The sequence below is a fragment of the Callorhinus ursinus genome, unplaced genomic scaffold (assembly GCF_003265705.2).
Source record: "Callorhinus ursinus isolate GAN/ISIS: 27379988/994484 unplaced genomic scaffold, GSC_fseal_2.0 scaffold12, whole genome shotgun sequence".
Classification (NCBI taxonomy): domain Eukaryota; kingdom Metazoa; phylum Chordata; class Mammalia; order Carnivora; family Otariidae; genus Callorhinus; species Callorhinus ursinus.
In genome coordinates this window covers 3,112,301-3,129,826 of record NW_027397074.1, presented here as the reverse complement: position 1 = coordinate 3,129,826, position 17,526 = coordinate 3,112,301, and the positions used below count along the sequence as shown (strand labels likewise).

The 17,526-nt window shown below is 46.0% G+C and overlaps 1 long non-coding RNA gene across 2 annotated transcripts; it reads left to right on the top strand.

Moving 5' to 3' along the window:
• Nucleotides 1-7,125: 7,125 nt before the first annotated feature.
• Nucleotides 7,126-17,271, top strand: LOC112824803 (uncharacterized). 2 transcript variants are annotated; one of them, XR_012380178.1, is made up of 4 exons: nt 7,126-7,748; nt 8,206-8,293; nt 8,616-8,683; nt 16,303-17,271. It is a non-coding gene; the product is annotated as an uncharacterized lncRNA (long non-coding RNA). The 2 variants fall into 2 exon arrangements; XR_003208535.2 differs by lacking the exon at nt 8,206-8,293.
• Nucleotides 17,272-17,526: the final 255 nt, after the last annotated feature.

The window sequence follows — 17,526 nt, the reverse complement described above, 5'->3', positions numbered from 1 at the left end:
TGTATCTCTGATTATTGATGATTCTTATTTATTTTTTAATAAATCACTCATTTTTCTATTAGTGTTCACCTTTCTCTTATTGAATTATGAAACCTCTTTATATATTAAATAAAGTAAACCTTTGTGTTCTAGGTTGCAAGATTTTTTTCCTGATTTACTATTTGGCTTTTAATTTTATTTCTATTGGATTTGTGTGTGCATGCGTGTATATATGAATTCAGAAGATTTTTTATGCTGTTACACCTATCAGTCTTTTCCTTTGTGGAGTTATATACTTTTTTATTTTTTTAAAGATTTTATTTATTTATTTGACAGACACACAGCAAGAGAGGGAACACAAGCAGGGGGGAGTGGGAGAGGGAGAAGCAGGCTTCCCGCGGAGCAGAGAGCCCCACGTGGGACTCCATCCCAGGACCCTGGGATCATGACCTGAGCCGAAGGCAGACGCTTAATGGCTGAGCCACCCAGGCGCCCCGGAGTTACATACTTTCTTAAAGGACCAAGTTTTTAGCAATTAACCTGTGAAATTTTCATAATCCGATCTGGTGCTCTCAAAGCCCTTGAGCTCCTTGTTTCAGATTTACCAGTGCGGCCATTATGTTAGTTGAGGTGCAGTTTTGTTTCCCTTTCTCCAGTTCGGGCTGTCTCCCAGAAGGGGTTTGATCACTTCACAAACTCACAGATAAGTTACTGCAAGTGAGAGCTGGTGATAGGCATTCTTTTCCTCAACCACAAAACATGTATGCCTCCCTTCATGAAAAGCTGTAATGGGAATTAGAAAGGACTAGTTTGTTTAGATTCTTTGCGGAGTGAATCATCACTGCACCATTGATATGCTTTATAATTGCACTGATGTGTTCTCAGGAAAACTGTGGCATCGACCCTAAGTTCTAATTACTACGCCAAGAAAACGCCATGGCCGGCCCTAGCTCCCCCGAAGCCAGCAGCTTTCCATGGCATGATGTCCCTGGGCTTCATGGCAGTGCTACTTCTCTGATGAGGAGGGCATTATAGGCAAATGCACATGTCGTTCTAGCCAGGATGCTGGGGGTGAGCTTGTCTCTGGCCTTCTCTGCTGGCATGCCGGGCTGAGCCACATGTGAGCCTCAATCCCTTCATCTTTCAAGTTAGACCTGTGCATCCTGCTCTCTCCGCGGCCAGCTCCCTTGCCTGTTTGGCCCTCTTGGTGTTTATTCTATGGAACAGGGAGAGAAGAGAATCCTCTTCCACTTACAGACCTCAGGGGAGTCCCCTTGATTGCCCTCAATCCCTCTCCCCTTTCACCCAAAGTCCTTCCCGCAGGGTGATGGAGGGGAGGTCTTGAGCACCACTGAGGGTTGAGCGAAAGATCAATGATCACCATCACCATGATAATGACATAGGGTGACCTGCCTCCATTCTCTGCTGTCAGAACTTTCCCCCTGCTGCTTAGCTGTGGGGACTCCAGGGGCCAGCCCAGATGCAATCGCAGGCTACCAAACTCCACCAGCTGACACCTTCTCCAGAGAACCCTATCATGGTGGGAGCGTGGGGATGGGAACCAAGGCCCTACATCAGCAGGTCTTTGCTCTCTGGTTTTGCTAAGGAATTATTAAAACATAATACGTGCAGGGCGCCTGGGTGGCTCATTCAGTTGAGTGGCTGCCTTCGGCTCAGGTCATAATCCCAGGGTCCTGGGATCGAGCCCCGCATTGGGCTCCCTGCTCAGCGGGAAGTCTGCTTCTCCCTCTCCCTCTGCCTGCCGCTCCCCCTGTTTGTGCTCGCTCTGTCAAATAAAATCTTAAAAAAAAATAATACACACAATAACTGTAGACTAACCTGCTGCTACCAGCAGGGAATCGGGTTTTTGGTGCCACCCTGGGAGCCAGACCAGGGACTTGAAAATAGATTTTACTATGGAATGACCCTATCATGGATCTGAGGGGTCCCTTCCCTAGAGGCTACCCTTTTAGATGAAGTCCATCAGGGGTCCCCTCAATTTGAGAAAAACACACTCATTTCCCTTCTGCCTCGTCAGTGCCCTTTGGTCTCTCCCTATTCTCTTACCCAATATCGCAGAAGCCAAAGAACCAATTTGGCTGCAACACAACCCTCCTCAGAGGGCTGGAGAGGGAGGAGAGACCAAATGTGAGCACAGCCCAAACGGTCTTTAGTGGGCAAGGCTCATTCGTAAATAATTTTAGTCTTGTTACCCATTCACTAATCATATAGCCTTCCCGATGGGTACTGGCAACATGTCAGATGGAGCTCACTCATGAAAAGATGCCACAGTTTCCAAACCCCGTTCTGGCTTCTTGAGAATCTGTGAATTGGGGAAACCAGTTCTACTAAAGGAACTATAGACCCATTTTTCTTTTTTCTCCTTTTGAGGGCCGGGGTGGGAAGTGGTAGAGCAGAACAACATCTATCCGTTTATGCATTCAGGAAGCATTTGCTGAGCTTTCCTCTGTGGCAGGTGCCACCGGAGGAGCGGGAAAGAGAAATCCTGGATGTGTGATGTGTCCTCATTTTGCAAAGGCATTTCTCAGAGTCGCTAATGACACCTGCAGGGGGCTGAATGGTGGCCCCCAAAGATACTAGGCGCTAATCCCCAAAACCTATGCGTGTACTACCTATGGTAATATGTGGTCAAGTCTTGCAGATGTGATTGAGTGAAGCATGTTGGGTTGGAGAGATTATCCTGGATTATCCAGCCGGGTCCTAAATGCCATCACATGTATCCTTTTAAGAGGGAGGCAGAGGGAGATTTTACAAGGACACAAAAAGGGGAGAAGGTGATGTAATGATGGAACAGATAAAGATTTGAAGGTGCTGGCCTTGAAGATTGGGGTGATGCAGCCCCAAGCCAGGGAACAACAGCAGCCCCCATAAGCTAGAAGAGGCAAGATTATCTCCTAGAGACTCCAGAGGGGGCGCTGCTCTTTCGACACCTCGATTTTGGACTTCTGGCCCCCGGAATTATGAGAGAATAAGCTGTGGTTTTTTTAAGCCCCCAAAATTGTGGTAATTTGTTACAGCAGCCCCAGGAAACTAATAAAACATCCTCGCGGATAAAATGGGGACAAGGGTCGAGAGGACAATTTCCAGGCAGGTGGGGTCACAGGTATCTGACCAAGTCTGTTTATTCATTCCCTCGGCAAATATTTATTGAGTGAGTACAGTGTTCCAGGCATAGGAGATAGAGAATAAGGCTGACGATGTCCCCACTGACACCGGAGCGGAGGGAGGGGGCAGGTAATAAAGAGGTAAATGAGAAATACGAACCAGGTACCTTTAGTTATTGGTTTAAGTGCTTTAAAGAAAACAAAAGAAGGTAATGTGGAATTGGGGAGGGAATTATTTTAGATTGGGCAGTAGGAGGGCCTTTTTGATGAGGTAATCTTAGAGCTGAGCCCTGAATATCAAGAAGGAGTCACCATCTGACAAAGCTTTCCCATTGGCAAGAGTTGTAAGTGCAAAGGCCCTGAGGTAGGGATGAGCTTAATGTGCTTGAGCTTAATTGTGCACAGAAAGACCAATTCCTCCAAGTCAATGTGGAGAGCCACCTCTCACAGAGGGCTGCAAGGTTCTGTTGGAGGCCCTGTCCTGTGCAGTTTTCTTTGTGTATAACTAAACTGGAAGTAAACATATGAGTCATATAAATCAAGTGTGGGTAACATAAAGCTAGTAGGACTTATATTTAGTTAGATGTCAGGGACTGGGTTTTAAAATACCTTGGCAGGTGTGAACAAAACTCTAAAGATAAAATTTGACAGGGACAAAATGTAAAATTATTTGCCTAAATCAGTACTTGTGTGAAGGCTCTAAAACTCAGTATCAGCAAACAACCTGATGGTGAAACACTTGTACGACTTTTTTACAGCATGGAGTACAGCTCAAGAGAGGAGGCAGCCACGGGTCTGTTTCTGGAGTATTGAGTGGGCACGCCATTTTACGGGGCCACAGGAACAATTCATTCATTCATTCATTCATTCATTCAATGAACAAATGTTCAGTGGACACCTTCTATGTACCTGGCACTGGCTAGGCTGTGGGGAAACAACACTGAATAGGATAAAGCACTTGCTGACCTCAGAGTGCTTCTAGGGAGAAGAGAGACACTCTAGATTTAACTTTGTAACTGTGATCTTTCTTTCTGCATTAAATTTTTTTCAGATTATAAACGGTGGTAATAAAAGAGGAAAATCAAACATCACAGAAATATGTAATATAGAAAAGAAAAATCCCCTGTTAACTCATCTTGCTTCCCCAGAGACAGCCACCGTCAATAGGTTTTGTGCATTTTCTCCAACTTTTAAAAATACAGCTGTCTTATATTTTAAAAACATAAAAATAGAACCATAGTCTTTTTAATTTTTTTTAGCTTGATATATCTTAGACATCCTTCCACATGAATACAAAGAGATCTACCCTGTTCTTTTAAACGGCTGAGTCATACTCCATTTTATGAATGTACCACAGTTTAGTGTCTTATTGATATGTGTACTGTTTCCACTTTTCGCTATTATAAACAATGTTACCACAGAACTTGTTCAGCATAACCTTTCCAATGAACTGGTGGGAGTATTTTTTTCTAAAGGATACATTCCTAGAGGTGGAAATGTTGGGGCAAAGGGTCTGAAACATTTAAATGACAGCTGGTGCCATACTTCCTACCATTCAGGTGGAGCCTGAATGAGAGTGCAAATCGGAGTGCATGTTTTCTTGCAGCCTCAACACAGTATTTTATCAATAATCATAATCTTTGCCTGTCTGACAGGCGGGAGACAATCCTATATTGTTTGCACGAACCGTGTTCGGCCTACAACCGAGGTAATGGGTATGCAGGGATGTGCAGGTCACCTGTGCATGTCAGAGAGGCCACAACTACTGAGGCCTGAAATTAACCAGGCGGGGTGTGGTGACAGGTGACCACAGCATGCCGGGCAGCTCACACTGCAAGTGCAAAGGCCCTGTGGTGAGAGCGTGCCTGACCTGTCAATAGGACTGGAAGGGTTCCCAGGGGAGCAAAGAGCAGGGAGCAAGGGGAAGAGTGAAGAGGAGGCAAGGGCTAAACCTTGCAGGTCCTTGGGGTTCATCTTATGGGTTTTGGTTTTTATGCCAAGAGAAACGAATGCCAATGGAAAGTTTTGAACAATCTGACATGATCGGACTGGCATTTTGAACAGATTCCTCTGGCTGCTGTGTGGAGAACAGGTTAGGAAGAGGAGAGACTGGAAGTGAAGAGAACATGAGGTAGCTTTTGGCTTCCAGGTGGGAGAGGTGGTAGTCTGCCCTGGGGCGGAACCTGGACTAGGGCGGAGGCCCAATGGGTGTACCCTGGAGAGAGTGGGTAAACTTAGGAGAGACTTAGACCGGATAGGGCTTGATTGGAATTGATGGGAACTGAGACTTGGCTGGGCTTGGTTGGGGAGCGTGGCGGCCTGGAAGACGCCCAGGCGTGTTGCACAGACTGATCGGGAGTTGTCGTTAGGATGGTGTGAAAGGAGCACGCGAGGATTGGCCGGAAACGTGAAGATCGGGAGGAGACCGAGGCTTGGCAGAGCAGTCTCTCTGCTGAGTTTCCTGTACGCCCGCGGCTCCGCCCGACGCAGGCTGGCCCTGGGATTCCGCCACGCTGGCCACAGGTGGACTGGGAGAGTGCCGGAGCCCCGGCTGTGATGCGGTCTGGTGTGAAGCCCGTCCTTGACAGGGACGGTGCCAGATGGAGCTGACAACCTCCTTCGGGGAGTGACAACATCTGAAACTAGGGACATGGGAAAGGTCACACGAGCAGAGGGCAGAAAGTGGGAGTCGTCAGGAAGGAAGAAGGAGTGAAAAGCGGAGCTGAGGCAGAAGGAGCGAAAGGACTGCAGAGCATGGGAGAGGACTGACGGCCCCCCCCGCCCTGCACGTGGCTAGGGGACAGAGCCAGGCTTGCATGCCCGGCTCTGAGGTTGATTCGTTGGGGCGGGGACCCAGAACAAGGCAGTGACCTCGAAGGCTCTGTTCTGTCTCCTCAACCATGAAACAGATGCCACAATATCTTTTTCTTCAGCTCATGAGGATTAAAGAGGCACACGAGAGAGTGAAAGAAATTATTTGCAACACGTAAGACTACTAGAGAACCAGTATCTAGAATCGAACTGGGAAAAATCTACAAATCAATAAGAAAAAAAAAACAGCCAACCCCATGGACAAACAAGCAAAAGACTTGAACAAGCACTTACCCAAGAGGATAGAGCATAGCTCAAAAATTCAGAAATACATGGAAATGAGATCAACCTCATTAATGAGGGAGATACAGTGAGGTTCATCCGCAACAACACAGATGAATCCTATAGACGCAGTGCTGAGTGAAAGCAGCGAGATCAAGATGAATGTATGAAGTAGGAGTGAATGTATTTAAAGTTTTAAACTACCATTAAAACTATAATTAAATACTACACATGCATATCAGATTGGCAAAATTTGACAAATCTGTTAATACCAAGTGTTGATGAAGAGCATGTGGAGAACCAGAAATCTCAATGCTGCTGGTGGGAATGTGATGAGTATAAGCATTTTGGAAAACACTTTAGCATTATCTAGTAACCTGAAGGCAGGCACATTGCACAACCCAGTAATTCTATTCTTGGATATACACCTCTAAGAACTTCTCTACGCTGGAATGCATATACAAGCTTGTCTGTAACTTTGTTCGTCACCTCGTGCTAGAAACAACACAAAGATCCATCAACTGTAGAGTGAATACATAGATTGTGATATATTCGCATGATGGAGTATACAGCGCCAAAAAATGAATGAACTATGCTATGGGGAACAACACGAATGAGTTTTACAAACACCATATTGAACAAAAGAGGTAATATATACTATACAATTTTACTTTAAAAAATTGGTAACACTAAACTCTCTATAATGGAGTTTACATTGTAGAGCATATATTGTTGAGCAAACTATCAAGAAAAGTAAGGAAGCAATGATCACAAAAGTTGGAAGCCTGGTTGCTTCTGGGGAGGGGAGGGTTCTGGGATAGACAGGGATACTTGGGGCAGAGGGGGTCCTGCAGTGCTTGAAGGTATTCTATTTCTTGACCGAGGAGGTCTTTATCCTAGTGTTTGCTTTGTGATTGTTCATTATACTGTACATTTGTTTTGAACACTTTAATCTAAGAGTATTTTATTTCACAATTTAAACAGGTTTTAAAAAAAAAAAAGATAGCTAACACTTGTAAAATGCTTGGCACAGCGCCTGGCCCATATTAAGAGCTCAACAGATGGCAATTTTATTTACTGTTATAACCCAGTTGTTAGAACCGCACTGTATCCTAAGCAACCTTCCAGCTCCCAGATTGAGGGCGAGTCTCCATGAGGCCTGGCTTTGAGGTGGAGATTCTGGGCTCCTCTATTTCCCAGGGTGGCCTCCAAATAAAACTCGTTGCTTAAGACAGCACTCTCACTTGATATGTGGTGGTTTACTGCATTGTCTCAAACTCTACCAAAGTGTGCTGCCAAATTTTGGCAAGATGTAAAACTTTTTTTTTTTAATGTCTCTGTTGCTAGGCAATTCCAGAAATTGAGATTGCTGAACTGAGCACCACGTCATGTGGCATACAGCCAGAGTGCAGCCTGCTGCTGGTCAGAGGTCAGGGGTCAAAGGTGGACGCTGACCTCAAGCTGGTGCCAAAGACATGAGGACACGTGAGAACTTGACCTGCTGAGAATCCATCAGGGAAGAAGAGCCACACCCAAACAGTGCTGATTCAGGTGAATCCCAGGATAACTGAGGATGCCATTTAAACCCTTGGGTGTAGCCCCCAAATCCACAGGAAGGTTGACAGTCCCTGATTTAAAGGAATCTGAGAATATCTCTGCTCCTTACACACCTAATAATGGAATCCCCATGCCATGCTTATGGGAGGGGTCATTGTGTCTAATAGTGAATTATATTAACAGCTAATAATTATGGGGTGCTAATCATATGCTGGGCATGGTGCTAACATTTCAGCAGTTCAGTAACTGGCTGCAGGTCACACAGCCGCTGAGGGCTGGAGCCAGGAAGAAGGATCATTCTCATTCTCTGGTTCTAGAAGGAAGGCAGAGCCCAATGTTTAGAAGTTATATGGAGGGGGGGGAGGGCAGGTTTTGGTACCGAGAAGCAAAAAATGTCCTAATAGTGAAATGGGGAATTTTAGGGCACAAGAAATTCTCTCTCTCTAAGCAGAGGCAGCAAATGTTTCAGAAGAGATTCCTGCATTGGATGGCAGGTTGGACTAAATGCCTTTCAAGGTCCTTTCAAAGAAGCCATAATTGTAAGTTTGAGTCTTGATAGAGCTTCCCATGAGGGGCTGTGCTATACGCTTATTTTCATTTAAAATAGGAACCTCCAAAGTTCAGTGCATACCCGGACGTATAAGCTATTTGAGTTCACTTTCATGTGGATGTTCATGAACTTCCTCAGAACTGGTGAGGTACAGGAAAATGATTTTCCCTATGGGCTTGTTTTCTTTTTAGTCTTTTAGCTGACAGTAGTCCTAAAGAGGCTTTCTGCTCGGCAACAAAGTAGCTTTCTTAGCTTTGGAAGAGAAAGAATTTGCATTCTTCGCTCTCCCACACTTATTTCTTTAATTTCAGACCGGAGGTGCTGATCTTTTTGCACGGACTCTCCTGCCGCCCCTCCCGCGATCAACAACGTGTGTCGGGTGAGGACAACGTGTGTGGCATTAGCAATGGCATTGGGGAGCATCGGGGTGTTCAGAATCTACCCTTTAGAACTGAAATGATACGTCTGGCTTTGTTTCCAGGGTTACAGAAACTTCTTTGGTCTATTTCCATGACCGTGTCCAGTGGAAATGCATTACTTTCTGCTTTTCAGGCTGCGCTACCTCCCTCCAGGATAATGGAGGCATACAGTAGCATCTCTAGTTGGGAGTTGGCTTGGGTCGAGCCTTTGCCATTACCTGGCAAAACCGGCTTTATTTTCTAAAGCAGTTTTAGGTTCATAGAAAATTTAGTCGTAGAAAGTACAGCATTTCCAGCTGCCTGTTGTCCTCACACATGCACAGCCTGTCCCTCTGCCAACATCCCGGACCAGAGTGGTACATTTGTTATAATCCATGAACCTACGCTGACACCTTCTTATCACCCGGAGTCCGTAGCTTGCATTAATGGCTCACTCTTGGTGTTGTGCATTCTCTGGGTTTGAAGGGAGATATAATGAAATGTATCCACCCTACACTTCATTCGCCTAAAAATCCTCTGTGCTCCGCCTATTCATCCCTCCCTCTCCCCAACCCCTGGTGACCACAAATCTTTTTACTGTCTCTGTGGTTTTGTCTTTTCCACAATGTCACAGAGTTGGGATGTAGCCTTTGTAGCCTTGGTATGTAGTCTTTTCCGATTGACTTCTTTAAATACACCTTATAAGGTAATAAGCATTTAAGGTTCCTCCATGTCCTCTTGTATCTTAATAACTCATTTCTTTTTAGTGCTGAATAATCCTCCATTGTCAGGATGTACCACAGTTTATTATTTATCCATTCATCTACTAAAGGACATTTTGGTTGCTTCCAAGTTTTGGCAATTGTGAACAAAGCTGTTATAAGCATCCATGCGCAGGTTTCTGAAGAGATGAGTTCTTAATTCACTTGGGGAAACACCAAGGAGCATGATTGCTGGATATATGGAGAGAGTGTATTTCATTTTGTAAGCAAGTGCCATCCTGCCTTCCAGGGTGGCTGTACCATTTTGCTTTCCCATCAGCAATGAATGAGAGTTGCTGTTTCTCCACATCCTCGCCAGGATCCACGTTCTGGATTTTGGTGATTCTAATAGGTATGTAGTCGTTTCTCATTATTGTTTTAATTTGCAATTCCCTCATGACAGAAGATGTTGGGAATCTTTGTGCTTATTTGCCATCTGTATAACTTCTTTGGTGAGAGGTCTATTCCTATCTTTTGCCCATTTAAAAAATCGGGTTGTTTGGTTTCTTATTGTTGAATTTTAGGAGTTCTTTGTATATTTTGGCTAACAGTCTTTTATCAGATATGTCTTTTGCAAGTATTTTCTTCCAGTCTGTGGCTTGTCTGCTCATGCTCCTGAATGTACACTATTTTAACAGTGCTCTGCTAGATGTTGTATGAGCATATAAAATATACTTAAGACAGAATTTCATGCTTTTAAGTTGCTTATTGGGAAGTACCTATTTCCTGGATACAGAAGGATCCCCATTGCTGCTTTTATTGGCTACTAGTGAAACTCTTGTGGGGGTGGGAAACACTCCAGAGAATCAGTATATTTGGGAAACTTGCTTGGATATTATTTTATGTGCTGAGAGTTCCATGATAAATTATACTTTGGTGGCTTATGTATAGAAAAGCTTGAGACTCTGACTTGTCTGGGCAGACAAAATGTTATTAGCATTCTAAGAAATGTCAGTGACTGATATTTATATATTCCTGTACAGGCTCCTTTGACTGATGTTACCTCACTGAAGTTGCACAGTGACTTATCCAAGGCAGAAACATGGCAGTTGGGCCAAGGGAAAGAAATTTTATTCTATTTATATGGCCTTTTAAAGATTTTTGAATTATCTGAAAATACTTAACCGAAGGGGATCATTTCTGCATAGTACAGAGTCACAGGTAGTACACCTCACAGGACTTCACATTTGGAGTCGGCGTTTGCTTATTATACTGAATTGCATAATGTCAGCAAATGAACAGGACATGCTCTAACTTCAATCAGTATTATCCAGAACTCTTCAGTGTAGTCATTCATAGGCACACAAACCAACAGAACAAAACAGGGCCTGAAAACCCAGTGTGGACTGGATGTTGAGGGGGCTCTGTCTGGGCGTACTATATCAGCATTAATTCACTAATGCCAATGCCATCTTGGAGCACAATGTTCAACTCTAAATCTTAAACGAAAAGGAGATGCCAACGTTTAGCAGACTTGTGGAATGAACACTAGGGAGACAGAGTGATTTGTTAAGGCAGACAACGAGCTGGACCCAATATCCAGGACAGATGCTCTTTACAATTGGTCCAGTTCCAAAGAGGACGAAAGAGTCCAAGTGTCCACATGTGCCATTCCTCAGAGAAAGTCAGAGACTGAGAGAGGGCAAGGTAAGGCAAGAAAGAGAGGGGATGGTTGTATCTCTGACCAGGAAGATATGCTGGGTCACCCAACTGCAGGCCCCTCTTCGTGGTCTGATACAAGACTTCTTCAAAACTGACCAAGCTGCGAGGTTCCCAAAGGCAAAGATTAAAAACAGGAGCTGCAGAACGTTAACGAGGACATGTGGAATCTGCGGTGCAAAGTTCATGGGTGTGGAATCTCCGCAGGCATGGCTCCCAGTCTCAGCTGTGTCCTTGTTAGTTACTTGACCTTGGGCAACTTACTTAAATCTCTGGGCCTTCATTTCACCATTTGCAAAGCCAGAATAATAATTTCTTCCATTCAATACCATCACAGGGATGAAGAATAATTTACATCAAATACCTGGCTCATAGTAGGGGCTCAATAAATGTTAGGTGATTTAAAAAAATCATCCAGGCCTTATTCCATGTGTTTAATGAGTTCACTGTAAGGAAAGCCCAGATGCACTTTAAATACACTTCTGCTTGTATTGCTTCCTTTAGAAATGAAATACTAATGTATTACCTCCTTAAGAGTTTTGGTAGGTATATAGCTACTAAGATGCTTTTGGTTGCAAGCAGCAAAACCCTCAATTTAAATAAGCTTTAAATATAAAGCAATTGTATTTGTTCATGTAACTGCAATGTCCCATGACAAATGTCAGATTCAGGAGAAGCTTGATCCAGCAGCTCCATGATACAGTGAAAGATCTGGTTTCTTTTTTTTCTGCTCTGCTGCAGATCAAATGAGAGGATGCATGTAGGCTTGGTGCACAGTGAGCATTTTAAAAAGGTTCAATAATAAACATAATAATACATCCTGATTCTTGGATCCTACTCCCCTATGTTTTCCTCTATCATGCTTGTGTTTCTTTACCTGGAGCCTTAAAACTCTCTTTTTGCTCTACTCCAGCTTCTGTTTCCATAGATGCTTTTCTCTCCTTAGAAATTCTTCTCAGTAACATCCTTGTGTCTATTTCTGACCTCATCTCTAATTTGCCAAGGTAGCTTTCAGTGCCTGGAGGTATGACAATAAGAGAAAATGATTTGGAAGTGCAGAGAGGAGAACGGGAGCTGTGAGGAGCAGGTGGTGGGAAGCCTGGTATGGACCCCACCTGCGCCGCAACCTCACCCCTGCTTAACCAGAGGTTGACTTCTTGTTCCCAGGCTGGGTTATTTGGAAAAGGAAGAAGAATGTGTTCTGTTTGTTCATGTGGATTTACATAAGAAACACATTCTCCCTCTTCAGGCTGTGGAGCTCATTTGTCGACAGACTGCTGAAGAGCTGAGCTTGTGGGTTTATTTATTTTGGAAATTCAAAGGTCGAGGCTCTCTGCCTTGAGAAAGCCTCCCCCAGGTGCGTCTAAGATGGTGCGTCCTCACCCCTTCCTTCCTTTTTTTGTCAAGGCCGGAGGGCTTGGGAGGATTCACACTCAAGTTTCCCACACAAAGAGCTGCTCATGAATTCCTGCCCTTGCCCACACTGGGGGAGACCGAAGTTTCCCAGAGTGCTGCTTGCTGCTCAGTCTTCATAATCAGGGAGGGATGACAGCTAGCGGCCATTGCCAGCCACTCTATGCACGCCGCATGTATAATAATAGCAACGGGAATAGCTGACTGTTAATATGGTGTTTACCATGTGCCACGCATAGTTGAAATCATACGATTATATATTAATTTATGTTATTTCTCCTCGGAAGGAGTAGCTACCAGCATCCTTATTCTATAGATGAGGACCTAGGCTCAGAAAGGTTAAAAATCTTGCTCAGGGCCCTTCAGCTCGTGTCAGAGCCTGGATTCGAAGACAGTTGGGCTCTGTGGTCTTAACCAGGAGACTGCATTACCTCCCCATGAGGGGGCTTTAGTATTCTTAGCATACCCATTTTATAGATAAGGAGACTGAGGCACAGCCAGAAGAAGGCCAGAGACGCCAGAGCCTGGGTCTTATCTGCTATGTCATGCTGCTGCCTCCAGGGACGTGTGGGAGCATCTCCCAATCCCGCACTTCATGTGGGAAGTAAGCTGAAGACATCACTAGGCTGGAGCAAACAGGGGCAAGGCCGAGAATGCAGACCCCATCAGTCCTGGTATGGCTTCGGAGGCCCTTGTCATCAACAAATTGTGTCCCGGGCACCAGGGGCCCCACTGGCTTGTGCTTTTCCTGCTTCCTGATCTTCATTTTCACCAGGGCTATTAGTCAGGGTGTCCTGGGTCCCTCAGGGGACTTGGAAGCATCAGACACCACACTCCTAGTCCCACTGGTTAAATAAAGGAACTAGCAAGAGAAGGCATCATTTAAAATGTGATTCTTTTGGGACGCCTGGTTGGCTCGATTGTTAAGCTAGTCTGCCTTCGGCTCAGGTCATGATCCCAGGGTCCTGGGATCGAGCCCCACATCGGGCTCCCTGCTCCACGGGAAGCCTGCTTCTCCCTCTCCCACTCCCCCTCTCGTTGTCTCTCTCTCTGTCAAATAAATAAGTAAAATCTTTAAAAAAAATAAAATGTGATTCATTTATTTACCCCACGACTCGTTCCCTCAAGGACTTGTGACAGTACACAGAAATGCCTCACCTTCTAGGAAAGAACATCAATCAGGGCTGTGTGACGATGTGGCCAGATTCCCAGCCCATCCCATTCCCCTCCCCAGGGACCTGGATGGATCCCACCATCCTCCTGCCCCGGGGTTTCTTTATCTGGAGATTGGCCATCATGTATCCCTGGTGGATTTGGGCAAATATCAGTGACAGTTCATGTAAAGCTCCTAGCACTGGCCTGGCCTACAGAAGGTGCTCAGTGGCTCAGTGGATGATAATGATGATGATGAATTTTTATTCCCAGGCAGAAAATGACGCGGTAGTGGCTTAACCAGGGGCAGTAATGGCTAATGCTCACCGAGCACTACTAGGGGCCAGGAGGATGTTGAGCTCTTTGCATGGATCACCTCACTTAAGTCTCACTGCAACCATGTGAGATTGGTACTCTGATAGCCCTATTTTGCACATGAGTAAACCGAGACCCACAGAAAATGTTAAGAGCCCTCCCCAGGGTCGCAGAGCTCATGATCTCTAGCCAGGCTTCACACCTAGGCAGGCAGGCTCCAGGGCCCGTGCCACTACCCCTCTCGCTGGACTGGTTGGACTCAACATCCTTGTAACAGTCCCTGTCAGCTGAGCCTTTGACAGATCCTGGGCGGCAGTGAGTTCAAGAGAATGTCTACATCTTGAGAAATTCCTGAGGAGCAGACATTCTGAGGGTTCAGTTAGTGCAGTGTGGTGTGGTTTCTCCGTCGGCCAAGATGGGATAGAAACAACAGATTATCGAAGGGCTTGAACTGAAGGTGCTCATGACCTTGGCTCAGGAAAGGGGAGAGCGAACAGGGGAATAGGTCCAAGATCCACCTTAGGAAGGCAACTTCAGGGGCGCTCAGTTTGTTGAGCATCTGACTCTCGGTTTCAGCTCAGGTCCTGATCTCAGGGTGGTGGGATTAAGCCCCACGTGGGGCTCTGCACTCAGTGAGGAGTCTGCTTCTCTCCCTCTGCCCCGCCCCCCATGCACGCGCTCTCTCCCTCTCTTTCTAAAATAAATAAATCTAAAAAAAAAAAGAAAGGGATCTTCAGTCCACTTGAATGCACGGACATATGGATGATGAAGGACCCACAATTCTCTGTGTATAATGGCTGCAATAATTTTAGTCTGAAAAAGTGTCAAGACAGTGAAGTTCCTGTTTTGGCTATTTCAAAAAAATGAATATATGGCACCCATAGGATACTCAATGCACATCCCTTTTATTGTGATTTATGCCTAAGATATTGGCCCCCTAAACTATCTGGCAGGAAGCACTCCTAAAGCCCCCCATCTCAATCACCATCACAGCAGAATGATCCAGAAAGGCCAAATATAGCATTTGTGCCATTTCTGTGCAGTAGACATTGTGTGATCATAATTGTAAAACAAGCAGGATCCTCAGTGGTCCAGCCTTCTGGGCTCATCCTCTTCTTGTGACCTGGAGTAATCAGCAGAGTTCCGTCCTGCCCTTCGGTGCGACCCTGGCTCTCCTCAGGATTTCCAGAGACTGTCTCTGAGGGCTAGTGGTCTCCTGCTCAGCCCACCAGGGCTTGAGCTTGCTTTATCCCTGCCCATGTCACCCTCTGCTGTACAAAGCCCTAATTCCCTTATCCTTTGTGCCTTAGCTTTGTGCTTGGTCTAAGCAGAGGAACTGGGGCACAGCAGAGTAGAGGCAGTAGGAAAAAGCCAAATGTCCTGTTCCTTGTCAGGATTACTGACCATGTTCCCTTAAGGCCCTGGCTTGGCATCATCTTCATGGGCTTGCTCTTCCTCAGGAGCTGCTGTCTGCCCCACTGACCCGTTCCTCCAACCCTCAAATGCCAGTTGCTTCTTTACAGAACAGAGTTTAGCTCATTCTTCATTTTCCCCTTTACTTCCCAGGCCACGCCCAGAGCTTGATTTTCTCACCCCTAAAGTCTCATCAAGGCTCACACAGCATGTTTATTTTTTTTAAGATTTTATTTATTTATTTGAGAGAAAGTGAGCACAGAGGGAGAGTGAGAGAGGGGGAAGCAGACCCCCACTGAGCAGGAAGCCTGTTGCGGGGGTTCGATCCCAGGACTCCAGGATCACGACCTGAGCTGAAGGCAGATGCTTAACCAACTGAGCCACCCAGGTATCCCAGTGTCTATTTTTTTAAAAAGTGACCTCAAACAGAAGATGGCCATACGATATGACTAACTAAGGGATGGAGGCACCGGAAACCGGGAGAAGACATGGCTGTCGGCTGGCGTGGCCTCCCTGGGCTTTCAGGAGAGAAGGTGGAAGTGGGGCTGAATAAGAGGGATGGATGGGAACGGATGAGTGAGGAGCAAGGAGGGGGCATCACAGGGAGGAGAGACAGCCTGAGCCCAGGTGCGGAGCTGCCGTGACCCCTGGTCCCCGGGATGGACAGGTGAGCGTGCTGGCGGGTAGAGCAGGGGTCCTCCCAAACGGGAAGGAGAAGCAGAAAGCCGAGGACTGTGGATCCCCTGCCAATTGTTTTCTGGTAGCTTCTCTGAAGTGAGCACGTTGATTGCGGTTCCCTGTGTATGAGACACTCAACGATGTAAACTGCTAGGATGCAGCTTTCTAATTAAGTCAATTTTCTTACAACGTCTGTTTGTTTATTACAGAGAGCTGTGGTAACACAAGGGGGTCGTGTCAACCTTGTCTCATGCACCAGCTGAACTTGGTGACACCAGCAACTCGGATCCCAACAGATGGGGTGTTACGACGGCACCGCCAGGGAGGCTGCCCGGGGCTGGACCGCGCTTCTCTCAAGGTGCTTTGTGTGCACGGTGGGGCAGCTTGACCTGAGCGAAGGCAGCAAACACGCCTCGAGCCGGAACCCCAGCCGGAGTCAATAACACAGTGGTTCTCAAACTTCAGCCTGTGTCTGAGTCACCTGCGAGACGTGTTAAAACATAGAGTCTTATATCCGTCTCCCTGGAGACTCTGATTCAGCCGGTCTGGAGCAGGGATGGTGATTTTGCATGTCTAGCAAGTTCCTAAGTGCTGCTGGTTGGGAGACCACACTTTGAAAACGACAAGCCTACTCCAGAACCTTGACTTAGAAAGCTCTTCCTCTCCAGGTCTTCTGTGCCCTCAGGGACTTCAGAGCTGGGGAGAAAAGTGAATGGAAGCCAGAAGATGGAAACAACCCAAATATCCATCAACAGGCAAATGGACAGGCAGAAGGCGGTATATCCATACAGTGGAATACTATTCCACCAGGAAAAGGAACTCGATACTGACACACGCTACAACATGGATGAACTGGGAAGGCATTATGCGGAATGGAAGCAGCCAGCTGGGGCCTGCTGGGGCCACATAGTGCACAATTCCATGGATAGGAGATGCCCAGAAGAAGCAAATTCGTAGAGACAGAAAGCAAATTGGTGGTTGCCAGGAGGTAGGATGGAATGGGGAGCCACTGCCTATTGGATTTCCATTTGGGATGATGCAAACATTCTGGAACTAGACAAAGGTGATGGGTGGACAACACTGTGAATGTACCTAATGCAACTGAACTGAACTCTTTAAAATGATTCACATAGTTAGTTTTATGTCATGTGTCTTTTACTGCAATAAAAAGTAAAAAGAGTGAATGGAATTTTTTTTTTAAGAATTTTTATTTATTTATTTGACAGAGGGAGAGAGAGCACAAGCAGGGGGAGGGAGAGGGAGAAGCAGGCTTCCCGCCGAGCAAGGAGCACGATATGGGGCTCGATCCCAGGACCCTGGGGTCATGACCCGAGCCGAAAGCAGTTGCCCAACCAACCGAGCCATCCAGGCGCCCTTGGAATGCTCTTTTGATTCAAATTGTGGAGCCAGTTGTAAGGCTTCCAGGATACAGT